Source organism: Oxyura jamaicensis, chromosome 1 (genome assembly GCF_011077185.1).
Source record: "Oxyura jamaicensis isolate SHBP4307 breed ruddy duck chromosome 1, BPBGC_Ojam_1.0, whole genome shotgun sequence".
NCBI classification, from domain to species: Eukaryota; Metazoa; Chordata; class Aves; order Anseriformes; family Anatidae; genus Oxyura; species Oxyura jamaicensis.
Genome location: NC_048893.1, coordinates 34,747,266 through 34,764,860, shown reverse-complemented (window position 1 = coordinate 34,764,860; position 17,595 = coordinate 34,747,266).

The following is a 17,595-nucleotide window of genomic DNA, read 5'->3' as shown; positions in this document are numbered from 1 at the left end:
AGGAGTGTCCTTGGAGAGGAAGAGCAATTTCTCAGCACTAGCTTAAGAAAAAAAATCTGTTGGCACAACCACAGATACTTAAAAATAAATATATCATCTGTGCAGAAAAGAATGAGGAATCTAGGGAAATAAGCCTTTATCACATCCTTTTTCTGCTGTTTTTATTTTTTGTGAGAAGCAGACCATAGCGTAGACTGATCTGATGGCCCACATTAAACGATAGTTTCTTGCTGTAGCAGCAGCTCAGATGCTTCCGTAAATGGAGCATATGATCTGCATTCCTGCGAAGGGATACTGACCATACCCAGCAGTGGGTTCAGAAATTGCACAGTTGCCTTCTATAGACTATACGGTGCTAAACAAAGAGTGACTCTAATGCTTTTAGCAATTTGGGAAACAAAACCTGCTAGATTAAGAGGAGAAGAAAACCAAATGTTTGAGAGGACAGACTTTCCTGATGCAGAGAACTTTTTTTTTAAAACCTAAGTTAAAAATTAAAAAATAACAACAACAAAAAAACAACCTTTGCAGTAGCAGTGCTTGAATAAGCACCCAAACAGAAGCAATGCATTATCCACAACCCAAGCCAGCGATGATAGCAAAGGAAGCTGCCTTAGTGTTCTGTACAGCCATGCCATAACAACAACAACAAAATAACAACAACAACAAAGATTAATCTATTTGCCAAATCCGTCCGAGTGTGAGTCTTTGTTCCAGCATGCAAATTCTCCATTTATAAGAAATAATTGTCTTTAAATTATAACACCAACAGGTATTTACAATGGCTATTTGCCACTGACTAAAACCAATCAAAGAACACCTACAACCAAGCAGAGGTGCAAACACTGTGCCTTGCAGAATTATCTGCTGTCCTTCCCAGGCCACTACAGCAGCAGCTGTCCAAGCGTTTCAGTACGCTCACAGCAGGTAGCAGGCCCAGCGTGTTTCACAGGCTACACCCTACTTGTACTGGTAAAACCCAGCTTTTGGTGACAGGCAGAGGAAAATGAGTTCAGTAGCCACCCAGGGAAGGAAGAGACTGTCCATCCCGGTGTAGGTTATGACAGGCGGACACTGTTATGTCTAGAAGAGGAGACCTCAGGATCCTGTGCTCCTGCAGACAAAGCTATGCCTGGGTGCTGTTGTGAGTGGGAGGGCAGAAGGCCACCCAGATGCAAGGAAGGAAGACAGTCTGCAAAAGTGGGTTTGGAGGTTGGCCAGCTCAGAGCACATTGCGTAACCAACGGCCCTGTCAGATATGTTGAGGTGACCATCAGAAGAGCTACATCCAGCAGAAGGGATGAGGCTGAAGATGACTCATTAAGGTTCCATGAAGAAGTGACTCATTCCAACAGGGAGAAAAAAGTGTCCCTATGCTAGAGGTGGACATGTGGGAACCAGAATCAGGAATGTGAGCTTAGCATGGTTTCTAGGAACACTGATAGCAGCAGAATATGAAGCCAAGGAAACACTACTGACAGGCATGCAGTAACTTTCTCATAGACAAAACCGTGGCTTACAATACCACACAGTCTGTTGTTAACTTTCCTTGATGACAGAAGGAAAGGAGTTAAAGGAAAATGCTGACTTAGAATTTTCAATTAATAGCCACAGGCATTCTGGAGATTTTTACACTACGGAAAGAGAAGGACCATTATTACCATGGTCATTGACCTTTTGGACTCAACGGAACTGAGGAACTGAAGTACAATAAGGATGGCAGGACTACCAAGTCCTAAGAAAGAGGCATCCAGCCCCCACCGCATGAAGTAACAAGCTATTGAGTAGGCTTGGAGGCTGATTCTAAAAACAGATATGCCCTGGTACAGCTTCGGCCTACCAGTACCACTGTCATCACAGTGGTACAACAGATGTATCATTTTTTTTCATATTCTGCATCATAGCATGCGGTTAGAAAAGGTATGTAAGACCTATAGTATAGTTCTATTCTACCACTTCCCCCAGTAAATTGTTTAAATATTTTATTATTCCTAACACTCAAACAATAGAAATCAGTGGCATAAGATCCAACTGGATCTTCATTAAAAGTCCCCCATGATCAGTTTGCTTTGCCATATTTAAGTGCTGTGCTACCTTCCATCCTTTCCTTTGATCTGCTGAATGTGTGTATGGCTTGCATCTTGAGACACTCCCCTCCTCCCCAAACACTTCAATCTTTGAATTCGCTCCAATAGTTCCATTTCCTTTCTGACTTAAGATCAGTCCATCAATATGCAATAATCAAATACTGTATGATGGGAAGATTGTTATGCTGAACAAAACCAATCATCTTTCTGGGTACTGAAGCACAGAAGCAAAAGTTCACAGCGAGTGGACTACAATGACACTAGATTGTATTTGTTGTTGTTGTTTTGTTTGCTTTATTTATTTATTTTTAAGTCTTTGCTTTATGATACCTAGCCCCTGTGTTGACTATCTTGGTCCATGCATCCTGTCAAAACTGGTACAAAGCAGTCAACATGATACCATCCTGAACAATATTAAACGTCAGTGTTATGAGACCAACAGCCTCAAATTCTCATACTTTATCACAATCAATCATACTAGAAAAGTACGAGCCCTTCATAAAGACGGTGGAAGAGGCAGTAACAAATCCTACCCAGTTAAATCATTTGAAGGATAACCTAAAGTTTCATTTGTTTCCCTTTCCTGTTACTTTAGGTACACAAAATGCTGAATGGAAAAAACACTTCTGTTTTGACAGTCCTGACAAACCAAGACGCCGTTGACAGTGTCTCCAGAGATAGGAAAACAAATTGAAATAGCCTAGAGATATATGCCATGAAGCTGAAAGGGAGGCACAAACATAACATGAGAGAAAGGGAGAAAAAAAATATCTAAGTGTTAAACAAATAAGATAATGCCATTTGGTCTTGCAAATTCTTCCAAACCAGCCACTACAGCCAAGTGTCATCTTTCTGTGATGTCAGGCTCTGGCCAAACTAGTATCACATCAGACATTACTTTCTACCTGGCCTCAAGGATGTAGAAGACAAGCATTTGACTAATTTAACAGGACTTCATTAGCATGAAAGCAAAAATCAGGACTAGAAAAGAAAGATGAAGAAACTGAGGCACAAAGGGGCAATGAAAAGTAGCCAAGTACACGTATTTCAGTTGATGGTTGGGACTACATTTAATTGAGTACAGGTGTAAGATACCTCAGTCCTTGCTGCCTTGACTTAATCTGAAGGCTTTGTGATTTCAGTGCATCCTGACTGAAGTCTGGCGACCACCTTGGTGCTGACTTGCAGGTAAAGCCGCATGTCATTTTACTCAAACAACAAATTCCAAAGGATCTAAGAGGGGGAAGCCCCCCTATTCTACCATTTGGGCTTACCTTTCCAAACAGCAGGTCCACTTCACTGTTTTCCTGTCACACGCTCCTATTATCCATCAGATATAATCTCAGTATGTTATTTAAACCAGTAGGAATTTTGACTGAATTAAATCTATTTTTATTTTTTTTCCTGACGTTTACAAATAATTTTATATAACAGACTGAGAGTTGCCATCTGTTACCTCAAACTACTTTTAGGTCTTTACACAACACATCCTGTGGATGTAGCCTACTTTTTTGCTAGTAGCTATAGTACTTCACAATTGACAACACTGAATACGTTGGACTGTGACTAATAAAACATTTTGGATTGCTTTTTAACAGTAAATGCTCCATGTGTACTGTCCTGTCAGTCACTGTGTTACCTGCAGCTATCACCACAGGCTGCATTTTGCCTTGCAGACCATTGGTAACTGGGCTGAACAATACTGGCATCCATATACAGAATTGCAAGGTTGGGCCTCGGGATGCAAATGCCAGAGGAACTGGAAGCAGACCTGTACGCTGCTCGGTTGTGATGTTCACTCTCTGCCCTTCTTCATCCTCTAGCAGAGTAGGGTGGGCTTCCTGCTCCACAGCTGCCTGCAACCCCTCCTTCCACACAGGGGGCTGTGGAGGGTACCACAAAGATCTCAAAGTTACCATGGGATTTTATGCGCAAATGCCAAGCCCAGCCTTCACATGAGCTGACCAAAGCCATCTGGCCAGGCTTACTGTGATCACTGTGACCCGCTGAGCCACCTGCACTGGGTCTTTTCTGAAGCAGATCCCAATGGCACCCAATTTGAGTGGTGCCTCCAAATGCAACTTTGGCAAGTGGTAGCTCACATGGTGGCTGCTGGGGGTTATCAGGAGACGTGACATCCTCAACACCATCACACTGGTACAGCAGCAGGTCTGCTGGAAGTACAAGCCTGGGGAAGGGAGGGGAGAACATGTTGCAGAAACATTTAAGGGCCTTTGTTCCTTCTAGACCTTGCACTGATCATTACATTTGGGATTGGATTGTTAACACTATTTATCTACTTTAGTAAGGAAGCAAGGTGCAAAGGTTAAACTATTTTTACTTTTCAACTCTTAACAAAAAAAAAAAAAAGAAGAATGGTACAACTTAAGTACTTGCTTCCTCTGGCATCCTTCCCCGTTTTCTATTCAATTCCAGCCTGTAATCATGTACTAAAGCAGCAAAGATAGCAGCTGGGTACAGGATGCATGACAGACCACACACAACATCAAGGACCATGACGACTACAAAGCAAGCTTTCAGGTGGTAGAAAAGAGAAAGATGTTCAGGAGGCTGGGGAGTGGTGGGAAAGCTGGGTTACGAGAGGAACAAATTTAAGGGACCTGGGAAATGAAAGCATTGTAGCTGGCAGGCTGATAAACCTGTAACATTTAACACAGTGCAGCAGTGCTAGCTCTCATACCGTGCAAACATACCGAATCATAGAATCATTTCGGTTGGAAAAGACCTCCAGGATCATCAGGTCCAACCGTACCATATGTACTTTTTCAGCCTTACCTTAGTTCTAGGCCTTCTGGTCAAACCTGAGTGAGGTTACACAAAGGTAACCTACTGCATGCATTTCTGACAGAAGCATTTCTTGGCTCCGTATTCAAGCTTTGCAGTATGAAAGGCCACACTGATACTGATGGCACCAACAACGAGCCCAGCGCAAAGGATCACTGCTTCACTGCCACGCCAGATCACTAGGCTGCAGAAACTCAGCATCTGAGAAAGCACTGCGTAAATCAGCATTACACGGCACAGAGCAGCGCAGGAGATGGACAGTGACGATGCACGTGTACACCTGGGGAAGAAGACCTCAGGAAGCACAGATGTCACATATTCAGTACAGCCCCTTGTACGTGTCAGTAGTGGTCCCATAACGAGGTAATGCAGGTGGGTAAGAACAGGTAAGGAAGTGATTTGTTTTCTGCCCAGCCTGAGGCCTTTAGGTAAGAACATATAAAAAATAGATCCAGTTCTTAGTTCCCTACAATGGGTAAGTTTCTGCATCACCATGCTACAAGCCACCCAGCGATGCAGACTCAGATTTATGTATTCTGAAGTAGTCCACGTGGTCAGAACTAGATGAAGCAAGGCTCTCTCCTGATAAAGCACAAGCTGTAGCACAGCACAGACCTGTAAGGAGGTGCAAGCAGCTTTGCAGACGTTAGTGTTTGAAAGCTGAGATGACAGAACATCCAGGATCCAAACTCCAACTAAATCACTGTAGATGACCTTGTGCCATCCCGCATGATTCAGACGGCCTTGAAGCTGTCATTGCTAGACACAAGCAGCAAGAACTAATGCCATACAGCCATGGATCAACTCTGCAAGACTTGCTGAAGGGCTGTGGTTTATATAAGACCCTTACATAAATTATGCACGTTGGTGTAGTCTGTAGGCATGCAACAGTGAGTCCCCTCCCTGTAACAGCCTGCCCTGGCAAGAACTTTGGGAACAGCTTTCCCCCTGTAAAGCACAGCTGCAGACTTGCAGTAGAGGTGGCCTGTTAATCTGGAAGAAGCCCAGGGCTTCAGCTCCATGAAGAATCAGATCACTTAGCCCCTGCATCTACCACGCAGGTGCAGCATTTCAGAGAGGGCTGTACTTTGACCCCCTTCCTTCTAAAATGTGTGTTTGATTTAGGAAGAGAGAGAACAAAAAGAGAGCACGTTGTTAAACATATACCTCCTTGGACTCATCTTTCTTCAGGTGTACCTCACAGCTCAGCTACTATACACCCAAATATCACTCAAGGAAACATAGAACAATGGGATTTATCCAGTCAAGAGAGAATAGAAAAAAATGGAGCCAGATGGGGGCTTTTTTTTACATGAATTAGTACCTATAATGACCCATAGGTCATTAACTTAGCAATAAAGTTTTCAGATGGTTCTGAAAGTCCCAAGCGTCCATACCAGTTGAGGGAACAATACAGAGGTTCTCAAAAAAGATGCATCCGTTTTTCAGTTCATGCTTGGCCCCTTGGTTTTCCTTGTTAGGCATACAGCCACACTTCACCACTGCAGGAGAGACAAACGTGTTTACCCGGCTGTAATAGCTGCACGCATCAGTGACTGCTGAATCCCGTCATCCTCTACAGAAACACAATTCACCTAAAATATCATTGTATTGGACAAAAGCAATACAGCTTTCACTTACACCTACCTACGGGCAACACTTCTTACTTCAAATACTGAAATGCATTTATCTATCATAATCAAAGCTTTTTACAACTAAAAAGTACTATTAATAGTAGATTTATCTTAAAGAAGATTCCTTCTTCAACTGCACTCTTACACACATTGCAATACACAGAAGCACAGACACAAGATGAACAAACAAAATAGATTTTATATCAAGTCATGATCTCAGTGCTCAAAGTTGCCAACTCCAGTTTTTGGACAAGCTTCCCCTGTCAGAGCACAGTCTAGAAACTTTGGGAATGAAACAGATCTGTTTTAGACTGAAAACTAAGCTTCAGACTTAAACACAAGGCATCAGCAGCTCCTTTAAACAAAACAAACTCTAAACAAAAACCCCACAGCACACTGATTTTTACCAGATAAACCAGAAAATAGATTAAGAAGTTGATTTCAGAACAGCTGGAAGCCTGCGCCCATACTTATTTTGCTTCCACACTTAACTGTTTCCTCTTTGCAGGTGGCATACCAGGATTTCACTTGCCTGTCAGGTCTGAAGTCTTAGCATCAAGCATCCTTCCAGGGACATGTGCCACAGGTAACACTAGGTCACTTAACAGTTCCTCCTGAGATGGTATTTCAAAAGGGAACCAGAAGCAAAACCACCCCCTCTCCCTGCAACACATGCAAACCCTCACACAGGAGGCAGAGCAAGCATTACCTCGGCTCATTCAATGCCAGCATTTTCTTACTAGTTGCTTCGTGGGACAAGGCTTAAGACTCATTTAAGGCAAAATCCCCACTCCTTGCAAAAGGTGAAGCGAAGGGCAGGGAAAGCAACCCTCCGAATGGGATGAGGCGCACTGAGTGGTCTTCAGGTGAAAGGGGAAATACCACACCGCTATAATGCTGAGATGCTTAAACGTTTTCATGGAAGTGAAAAGATTAAGTTGTGTTTTTTTTTTTTTTTTTTAAAAAAAGCAAACTTCTTTCAAGTGAAAGAAGACAGTTCATGGTCACAAAAGTTACTGTGGAGATGGTGGAAAGACAGAATAAGGTGATGAGGGACAGGGAAGGGATCCGATAACCAGTCATTTACATTGGAAATGGCATATATAATGAAAGTAGATTGCACTCTTTGTATTTATAATCACTAGTGCAAGCATTTCCTTATGCTAATTTGGTACTCACTCTGACAGGGAAGCGAAAGCATCCAGGGACAAGTTGGACCTGTAACTTACACTTTAAGTGCTCGTGTGCTAATAGATGCAACTCTCCTGAAACTTGTGTTTCCTCTTGCTGCCCCAAGCCACTCCCCAGGGCAAGCAGGAGGTGTCGGGAGGTCTCACCCATTGCGCGCACTGCCCAGGGTCTGTTAAAGCAGAAGGGCTGCGGCAGCCCCTGCTGAAGGCAAGTTCTCAAATCCCAGTTCTGCTAGCATGGGAACTCGGCACTCTCCTTGGTGACAGAGAGGGCAACCGCACCCTGCAGGGAAGCGACTATCTGGAATCTAAGATTTTAGGTTGATGCGTGCCAGTATCTTTAGAAGCAGCATTGACAGACAGTAGCTGGAGGGGCGAGCAGCTGGTGACTGTTCTTCACAAAATAGGTAAGACAATAGCGCAAAAAGACATCAAACCAGGGAATAAGAGCATCTAAAGCTTAATCGACTATGCCGTGAATCTCAATGCATTTTTATTATTCCATGAGTCAAAAGAAGTGCTCAGAAAAGCTACAGAGGAACATTTCTTGCAGTACTTTCTCATCCAGCACAGCAAACAATACACAATAGGGATACTATAAACTAAATAACTTTGCACAGAAATTCCATCAACTCAGCCATGTGCCTATTTTAATGTTTCTATAACAAATTCACACAAGAAGTTTGACTGAGTGAAACCTCTGAAGAATAAAAGGGGGAGAAAAAAAATCAGCAAGAGACAATGCCATAGACAATAATGTGCCAGCAGTACAGCTTTTTAATTGGCATGATGCAATTTTTCTTTCCAAACTAATTCATCAAATCACAATAAAGGATCACTGAATTTGCAAGACGTGAGCTACTCTTTCCATTTTAGGTTTTTCACAGCATTTTCAGAAAGAACAGCTTCGATTTTGCAACATCACTGAGATGAGGCTGTTCCACTGAAGAATTAATCTTTTTTTTTTTGCCTTGAAGCATGATGTCGCAGCATTATTCATATAAATAAGCTGTGTAAGTTGGACAGTTAAGCAATAAATACTGAGACTGTGACAAAGCTAAGAATGGACTTGCCTGGACTCTCATTTCTGTACTTTGAATGCAAGATTGAGAAGTCCTCTGAATTAAGAAATGTAAGGATATCCCTAAAGCAAAGCTAAACCTCTTGAATGCAACTCCCTGAGGAAGTTGTTGTATGTAGCTAAAGCCCACCAAGCCATACCTAACCAAGACCTGTATGGCCATAAGGACAAGCCACCACATGCATTACACAGCACCTCACCAGCAGTCCCTCTGACCTGCACTATTTTAGTAGTTCTATCTTATTTTAGCATAGGCTCTTGACATTCTCCTCAACTTTCAGGTTACCATCCAGAGCATGAAGAATCGGTTGCTCAGGCAGCAAACGAAGTTTAAGGGAAATATTCTACAAGGGAGGTGAACAAGTCTTTAATGGTAGTATATGGAACATCTTCTCCCATTGTTTCTCCCCCCCCCGCCCCCCCCCCAAGAAAAAAAAAAGTGACAAAGGAAGCCAAGTCCTAGTTTTACCCAAGTTCCCTGAACATAGGAATGGAAAGCAAGATAGAGGACAATTTCACACCACCCACCTACAGGCACTTCGCATAGCTGAAAAGCTCCTTCACCTCCCTTGCAATCAACCTTCAGAGAAAAGCTCCTTTGAAAGGACAATTCAGATAAAATTATGTTAGGGCACTTGAAAGCATCATTTGCATCAAGGATCTAGCTCTGCCTCCTCCGCTGTGAGAGGGACTGGTGGATTAGCCAGTTAAAATAGATGCCTAAAGGTAGATGGTGAAAATACCACTGTAACTTCCAGAGCAAACCTCAAGGGGCTCTGTTTGGGAAATGTTTCTTTGGGTATGAAAAGCAGGCATCTACTGTATCCTAACGCCCTTCCGTTAAGGTGGGAAAAAAAGCCAGGGTACATTTAAGTTTGTGGATGGTCAACAACTATGATAGCTTCTTCCCCCCCTCAAAGAGAATCTACAAGCAAGAACGCTCAACATGTTATTAATAAGCATGAGGACATGCAGCTTTTAAAAAGTTTAAGTTATAGAAGAGCTTGAATTACCAGATAACACTGCACAGCATACAAATAAAGTACTATCAAATACAATTTGTCAGCAAAAACAACGTTCCCTACATTCTGTAGGGCACTTCACATTCAGCAGAGGTGAAAGAGCAACCTTTACATATGGTCTAAACCCATAAAGAGTTTGAATACTTCAAAAATGAGTCAAAGAAACTGAAATATCTGTAAGTTTACCCAACTCTTCCCAATATTATAAATACATCAGATCTGTGAATTAGAACCAGTAGTACGGCACCAACTTATCTTAAAGTGTTTAGCTGTAGCTTTAACTTTCACGATGCACTCAAAGGATTAACCATCACCTAACTGCCCTCAGATCTTTTAATTACTGAAACGTTAACTCTCATTTTTAAAAACATAAGAGACAGTTATGCACATTCATTGTAAATGTTTTAATGCATTTCGAGTTTAAGCCATTGTAATAAGTGGTCAGCACAGTAAAGTTCAATCAAAATGATACCCTTAGCCATCACTACAAACATACCAGCAATTTTAATTAATTCACAGTAGCAGATTCATGGGTTTGCTTTTCACAATAAGTAAATCACAATACAGAAAAAAAAAAACATCTCAGAAGTTCACCTATAAAAATTGTTAGCTCCAAGCTGTACAATTAGTCAACACTAACAACTGTAAAACAACTATCTTTTCAATGTAAGGAAAGTGATAATTTACATATTTTCACCTTTGCTAGACACTCAGAATTTTTACTATTCAAATAAGAGCATTTAAGACCACACATACAAGTTTTGAACATTCAGAACACAGAAAATACAAGTTAGTCATTGATCTCTTGTCTTCACGAAATAGAAAATCCACCTTTCAGCGGTGCCATGTGAATAATAAGGTCTGAGCATCAGAAAAAAATGCAGACACCCGCTCTTCAGCTCAAATTCAAGTGCCCTCCGAACAGTGTGAAACTAATGGTTTTTCATCCAGCCTGCGAAAGAAACAATATCCTACTGAGAGGGTCAAACCCCACGCGCCTCATGGCCACGGCCAGGCTCCTGCAGGAGTAGGAGGAGGAGAAGGAATTGTTGCCACCTCAGCAGCATGCAATCCCGGGAAAACAAAGGGGATTCCCATTGTCATTGTCTTCATCTGCAGCTGATCATCACCAGCACTAGCAAGGCAGTAGCTTGCGCAGTTATCTCCACAGCGGGCAATGTCACAACCCGACCAACAGCACAAACTACTACCTCAGCCAGGGCCCTGGTGCGCCCGGCCCCTCCTGAAAGGGGGAGAAGGAGCAGACAGACAACGCGTCTACGGCAAATGGAATTAGAGGGAAGAAACAGCAGAGAGATAAAAGGGCTCTGGGGTCTTTTGATGATCCTCTTGTCTCCTTTATCTGCTGCAGACATCAACCAGACTCCTCTCGCCTGACTGTGGAAAGCAAAGGGAAACCCCGCCCAGCTCCCTCCCCAGCTTTGCCCTTTTCCTTGCATGACCTGCAGCCGAGGCGGCGAGCGCTCCGTTTATCAGATACATTACAGACCCCAGCTGGTACAGTAAAGATCGCGTTTAATTTCAAACAGCCACGGCTCCGCCAGCCTATAACAGATGGGGAGGGGAGGGGAAGGGAAAGGAAGGAGGGAGGAAAGAGGAGAGAGAAAGGGGGGAAGGGGGTGAGGAGAGACACACGGCAGGCAGGCAGGCAGCCACCACCCCGAGCCTCCTCGGCCCCCCCAGCCCTCCTCGTCCGCCTCGCCCAGCACCGAGGCAGCCCCGGCAGCCCCCCCTGCCCTGCCCTGCCCGCTGCCCTCACCGCCGCCCCGAGCCCCCCGTCCGCTCCCCAGGGCTCCCCCCTGGCTGGAGAGGAGGGCGCCGAGCCGCCGTGGCGCAGCCAGGGCAGGGGGGAGCCGCTCGCCTTGCTGAGGCCGCAGACAAAGCCGGGGGGGCTGCTCCCGCCGCGGCTCCGTCCCCGTCCCCCGCCGCCGCCGCCGCCTGTGTCCGGCCGAGCCATGGAGATGGCTCAGGGCGGGGGGAGAGAGGGGCTCATCCGCCGCCCACGTGACTGGACGTGTCACTCACCCGGCCGGCGCCATCTTGAAGAGGGAGGGGGGGACGCGCTGCCCCCGGCGGGTAGTCAAGATGGCGCGGGCCGGTGCGCGGGGGGGGCGCGATTCACAGAAGGGCGCTGCGCCGCGCCGCCGCAGCTCTTCCCCTCGCTTCCCGCCGGGCTGCGCAGGAGGGCGTTACGCTGGCGGGAGGGGAGAGGGAGAGGCTCCCGCTCTCGATCCGGGGCTCCCCGCGAGAGGCGGGAAAAGCCGCGGGCGGGGCGGGGGGCGGCACCCGGCACCCCCACCCGGGGCGGCCTCTCGGGGACGTCTGTGAGGAGGAGCAGCGAGCCCTCGGGCCCCTTGTCGGTCCCCAGGCTGCCGGCGGGGGGGTGGGCAGCAGAAGTACCGATACACGAGGGGAAGGAGGCTGCCGGAGTCAGAACCACACACGCAGTCCGGTTTGGGAAGATGGTGCCAGCGCCAGTGATGCGCAGTGTGGAAATAACCCAGCCTTTAGCCACAACTGAGCGAAACACAATAGCCTTCGAGTTGCCAGCGCAAAACTACCTACAAATGGGTCCGAGAATAAAATCCACGCCTTCACGGACAGCTCACAGCAAATCTGTAGTTGAGAAAGTCACACCAGAAAGCAGCCAAAACGCTGCCCACTTAAAGAAAGTGGAGAGCCAAAGATTAAAACACTTCATTACGATCCCGTAAGTTGGCTGTTTTAAAGTTGCTATCTATGTTAGGCAGCAGGGTTTGTTACATCGATTGCTTGTTTGAAAGCCATTTAAGCCAGTGGCATTTTGTTGGAGAAAACAGACCAAGAGCTTCTGGTAGGTTTATGAAGGTTTCATGCAAAAGTTGAAGAACATGACAGCTCCAGGTGCCTCCAGCCCCCTTTCTCCCGACTCCCGTGAAAAGCCATGTGGTGGTATTTCTCGGGACAGCAAGACTCGGTGATCCTGCTCTTCGGGGTCAGCTCAGAAGAAGCAGAGTATCACAAAGAAATGGCTGCACCAAGTAAACGCAGGCTGTAGTCCTCCTCGGTTAAGTTTGTGTACAGATGAATTAACAGTTCTGAAAAAGAAACAATCTAAAATTGGGAAAATATGTTTATTTTAAAAATGGAGAAAAGCAAAAGTTCACTAGTTCCATAGTTTGTTTGTTGTTTTTTTTTTTTTTCTCTATCCAAAAACTCTGATAGATTTATTTATACGAATATTATATTTCAAAAGCTATTAATAGTGGGAAAAAATCCTATATACATAGTAAGGATATTTTGTTTTTAGTTAAGACCAGGTTATTTTTTGGCCTTTTTTAAAAATAAACAACTTCCTCTCCTTCCTGTTCTAAGGATATTTCAACTATAATAATGTTAAGCGACTTTTCTAAAGGTATTTCATGTCTTGGTGACTCCTTTTCCTGAATTAAGGTACCTTTTACATTCATTAATTAAACGAACTGAAATGAATTAAAATGAAACTAAAAGCTAACAACAGATACTCAGCATAATTCACAAATTTAGAATACGTCAAATCAGAACAACAACACTGATCTTTTCTGTGGAAAATATGGGGAAGCAACTAAAAGGCTGGGACACATGCAAAGCTGCAGATGGATGCGGGCACCAAGCAGCAAGCTGCCAGTCCCCAGCATTTGTGGGAGCCACGCGCCTCTGTGATACCCTCACAGCGTCCCACACCCTGTAATGCAAAGCTCTGGAGGAATTTGAGGGTTGATGCCCTTAGTTACTTTTAGTAAGTCAAGTCTTTACTGAGAATGTGAATGTGTAAAGACTTTCAAAGAAGTCATGCTTAGTAGCAAATATTTTCTCATCTCCCTTAGAGGTGAGAAATTCAGATGCCAAAAATAAGCATTCAGGCACCAAGTTATATGTATCAGAAGTAACTGTAACCTTGCTGACCTGAAACTGGGTTGAAAGCAGCAGTTAAATGTATAAAAAAAATAAAATCTCTGGTAAGGAGTGTGCAAAAATGTAGCAGGACTTGAAATGTTCAGTTCAGTTTACTGAGCTCGTGACAACTTAATACTGTCATTTACTCGTCCAAACTGTGGAGCTTACAGAAACAAGGGCAGATCAGTAGCTAGGAGAGTTTAAGGTTCAGAAAGGGCCACATTTTCTACATTAATAGTAACTGTAGAGCTCTTAATTCTAACCTGAGTATTTAGACTAATGCCACGACTACAGTGAATCCTACCCTGGCATACATACAGGTTACAACAAATATGAGGGGGGAAAAAGCCAAACCTCAGAATAGGCCCTTGCAAAGGATGTGTTAAAACAAACAAAGTGCTCTTAGGGTAGCTCAAAAAACTACAGCACCATCAACATGTTGCAGTAGGGAGGTCAGCTGCATTTACTTTGGCTACTATTTTTTTAGTGAGATTCATCTTCCCTCTTTTGAGCTGCCTAAAGTAAACTGAAAAAAATAAAATAAAAACTAACCAACAACCAACCGTTAAACAGCAGATGGCTAACCCTAAAGTAGTTGTCCTATATTCCCATAGCATGTACTGGTACTTCTGCACGATAACTTCTCTGGCCTCTTTTAGGATGGACTGGATGTCCTGATAGGACTGGCTATTTGTCTTCCCTGGTTGTAAATGAAAGCCAGGCTACTTAATTTGCGGTGGAACTCAAACTTGTAGTTACCTGCTTCTCAGAAGATTAATCCAACTTGTATTTCTCAAAGGAAATACTCTAGATTGCCTCTCTGGTAAGAGTGTCTCCTGAGTTTGAATCTTTTCCATAAACAGTGAATGACCTGTTTTTAATAATGACAAATAAGCAGGGAACTATGTTTTTTACCTTATTTTGCATCTGTATTTGTCTTTCCTAAGAATTCACTACTTCATTAGCAATTATTTAGATGTTGTTTTGCAATTAAACATAGTATTTGCACTGAGATTGCCAATCTTTTTCTGATTAGGAAATGCATTTACACATTTAACAATTGAATAGCTTATTTATTAGATTCTAAATGGTTACATTTTATTTTATCAGAAAATGGTTCTGAATACATCTTTCCTGATTATTTAACATTTCATTAGTTTGCACTGAGCTCTATCTGGATGCAAAGTAAAATTATATGGAGAATAGCATTCAAAATAATTATTTCTTAGGCTGGTCTATTTTAAATGTTTTGGATACATTCAGGAAATACACATTGTTACAAAGAAGACAGAACTAATTGTTTCTAGCTAGCACTGCATTCAGCTTTTAGACACAATACATTTTACCCTCACAAATCTCGTCTTGTGCATGGAAGAGGAAAAAGAAAGCTTTCTACTTTCTCAGCTCCTAATCTGTCTCCAAACTGGTTGTTTGAATTGAGCTGGATAAAGTGAAATTGAACTGAAAGAAGAAGCTACTGCAAACAGACCATGGTTTAGCTGTCCAAAAACTTGCTTCTTACTCTCTGAAGAGGCAGGGCTGCACACTAGATTCATCAATTCACTGTGTTCTCTTAAAGGCACTGGCAACATGTAACTGCTTAAAATTTTAAGAGATTATAGTGCACACAGCTTTAACATGGGATGTCATATATTAAGGGAAAATACTTAATTTAAATCAGTCTTTTCTAAAATAAACATTTATCTTTCCTCATTTGTTCTAGGGAAGTACTGTCTGCAGACTCTAGGGCTCAGTTCAGTGGTAAGGCAGTGCCATATTATGCTACAATGCCAAGCCCAGAGGCATGAACAGATATTCAGTAAGTATAATGCTAAGTAATAGCTCTGATGTACTCCAGAAACCAGTTCTTTGTACATGCACATGTGAGTCGTACTACGTATATAATACTCCTGCTCCCCTTCCATGCTTCCTCATGAAAGACATTGATCAAAACCAGACTTCTCTCTGTGCTTTTTAAAGGCCCTTTGTTGGTAGCAATCCAGTTTTGGTTGCCATTTTTTTTGTGGGGCCTCTGAGTCCCTTCCCTGATATGACCAGGCATCAGTCTGTGATGTGATGGGGGAAAGAAGTGGGAGTCCTCTGGCAAGAAAGCCAGAAAAATAAGCAATTTTCTGACAACTTTAATAGTTCCAAGTAAGAAATAGTTAACATTAAAAACAGCAGACAAGGCAATGTCAAGTTTCAACTTCCCAACAGTCTGTCATCCTCACCAGCCTCTGCAGTCTTGAAGCTGTCAACTTTGGAAATATTACTGGTCATGGCCAAGTCGCTTGGCTCATGGCGAGTCTAAAGCAGACATTCTGTACACAGAGAGCAGTAGTTATCATTCCCTCTTGAAGACCAGGGTGTGCGAAAACAAAACAGTGAAAATGTCAAACAGGCATCTGACTTGCAAGTGATTTCCTTTCTTACTTACCTATGGGCAATCCCTCCTGAAAAACTAAGGGGGGAAAACAAACAAACAAACAATAAACCCAACAACGTCCCTCCTCAACAATCTTAAACTTCCAGGCACAGGCTGAGGCCTTTGAGTATGTTTCAACTATGCAGTATTTTTGATCAAAGAATAAGATGGTAGCTGTACTTAGTGCATCCTTTCTGTTGGGAACATGCTTCAGGTGAAAAGAGGATTATGGTGTTGACAAATGAGATTCCTTAAGAAGTTCGTAAGGTGGGCAGCTGGATCACTGGTGGGAATAAACATGTTAACGCGAAAAGCCTATGATACTGAGTTTAAAAATGGGTTTATCTGAGAATTTCTGTAATTGTAGATAATAAAGGAAATTTGAGCAATGGTCACTCATTTCTTGGCTGCAGAAAGCATAGCAAATATACTTGGATAACACCAAAATATGCAGGTATTGCACCTTCTCCCCCCCCCCCCCCTTTTTTTTTAATCAAATCTGTTTCATAATCAAGGTATAAATGCTTAAATAAGAAACTCAGAAATAGAAGGATCAGTTCTTAGCATGTTACTGTCTAACTGATAGGACACAACAACTATTACATTCTGACTCAGAACACACAAATTAATGTGAATGATAACTAATGCATTGGAGATCTTCTATGTGATGCACTCTACAATGCAACAAAGTAAAACCCTGTTGGTAGTAGCACTCATTACTGTTTTTATTTCAATAATTCTTTCCTGTCTTTGATTCATCTTAATTGAGACTTAAGATACGCCATTAAGTTGAAATAGTTTAAAACAGAGTGAGTAGAAGGTGAGTAGTATTTATTTGACAGAAAATAGAAAACTGTACATTTTTCTAAATTAAGTTTTGGCTAGATAGTTTAAATACAATTACACTGTAATTGTATAGATTAAAAATTATAATATTAAATTATGGATTATGCACAGAAGTTTATCAGCTGAGGAAGCTTATATAAAATGTTAACTTTTAATAGTTTAAAAAGATGTTTAGACTTGACTTATGCTTCTATTAACAGTCATTGCTGCAAAACATGTTTTCAGAGCTAGTTTTGATAGTGTTAATGACAGCTGTATGCACAGATAAGCATTTCTATACTGGAGCAATTTCCTAAACCATCAAAACTATTTTGAAATTCAGCCTCCTATTCAATAAAGGTGGCAAAATTAAATGGAAAAAACTCACTGCTACTTGAGTGCAGCATCTTATAGTCATCTGGATGAACCACATCTGTTGTTTGGGTGACAATTTTCCCAGCTGAGAAGTTGAGTTATAATCCTGTTTTCTAGCCTCCTTGTAATACTACTTTTCATGCAATTTCACTTTTTTTTGGTGAAAGACTTCTGCGTAATTCAAAATCTAAATTGAGTTTTTTTGCACATCCTGC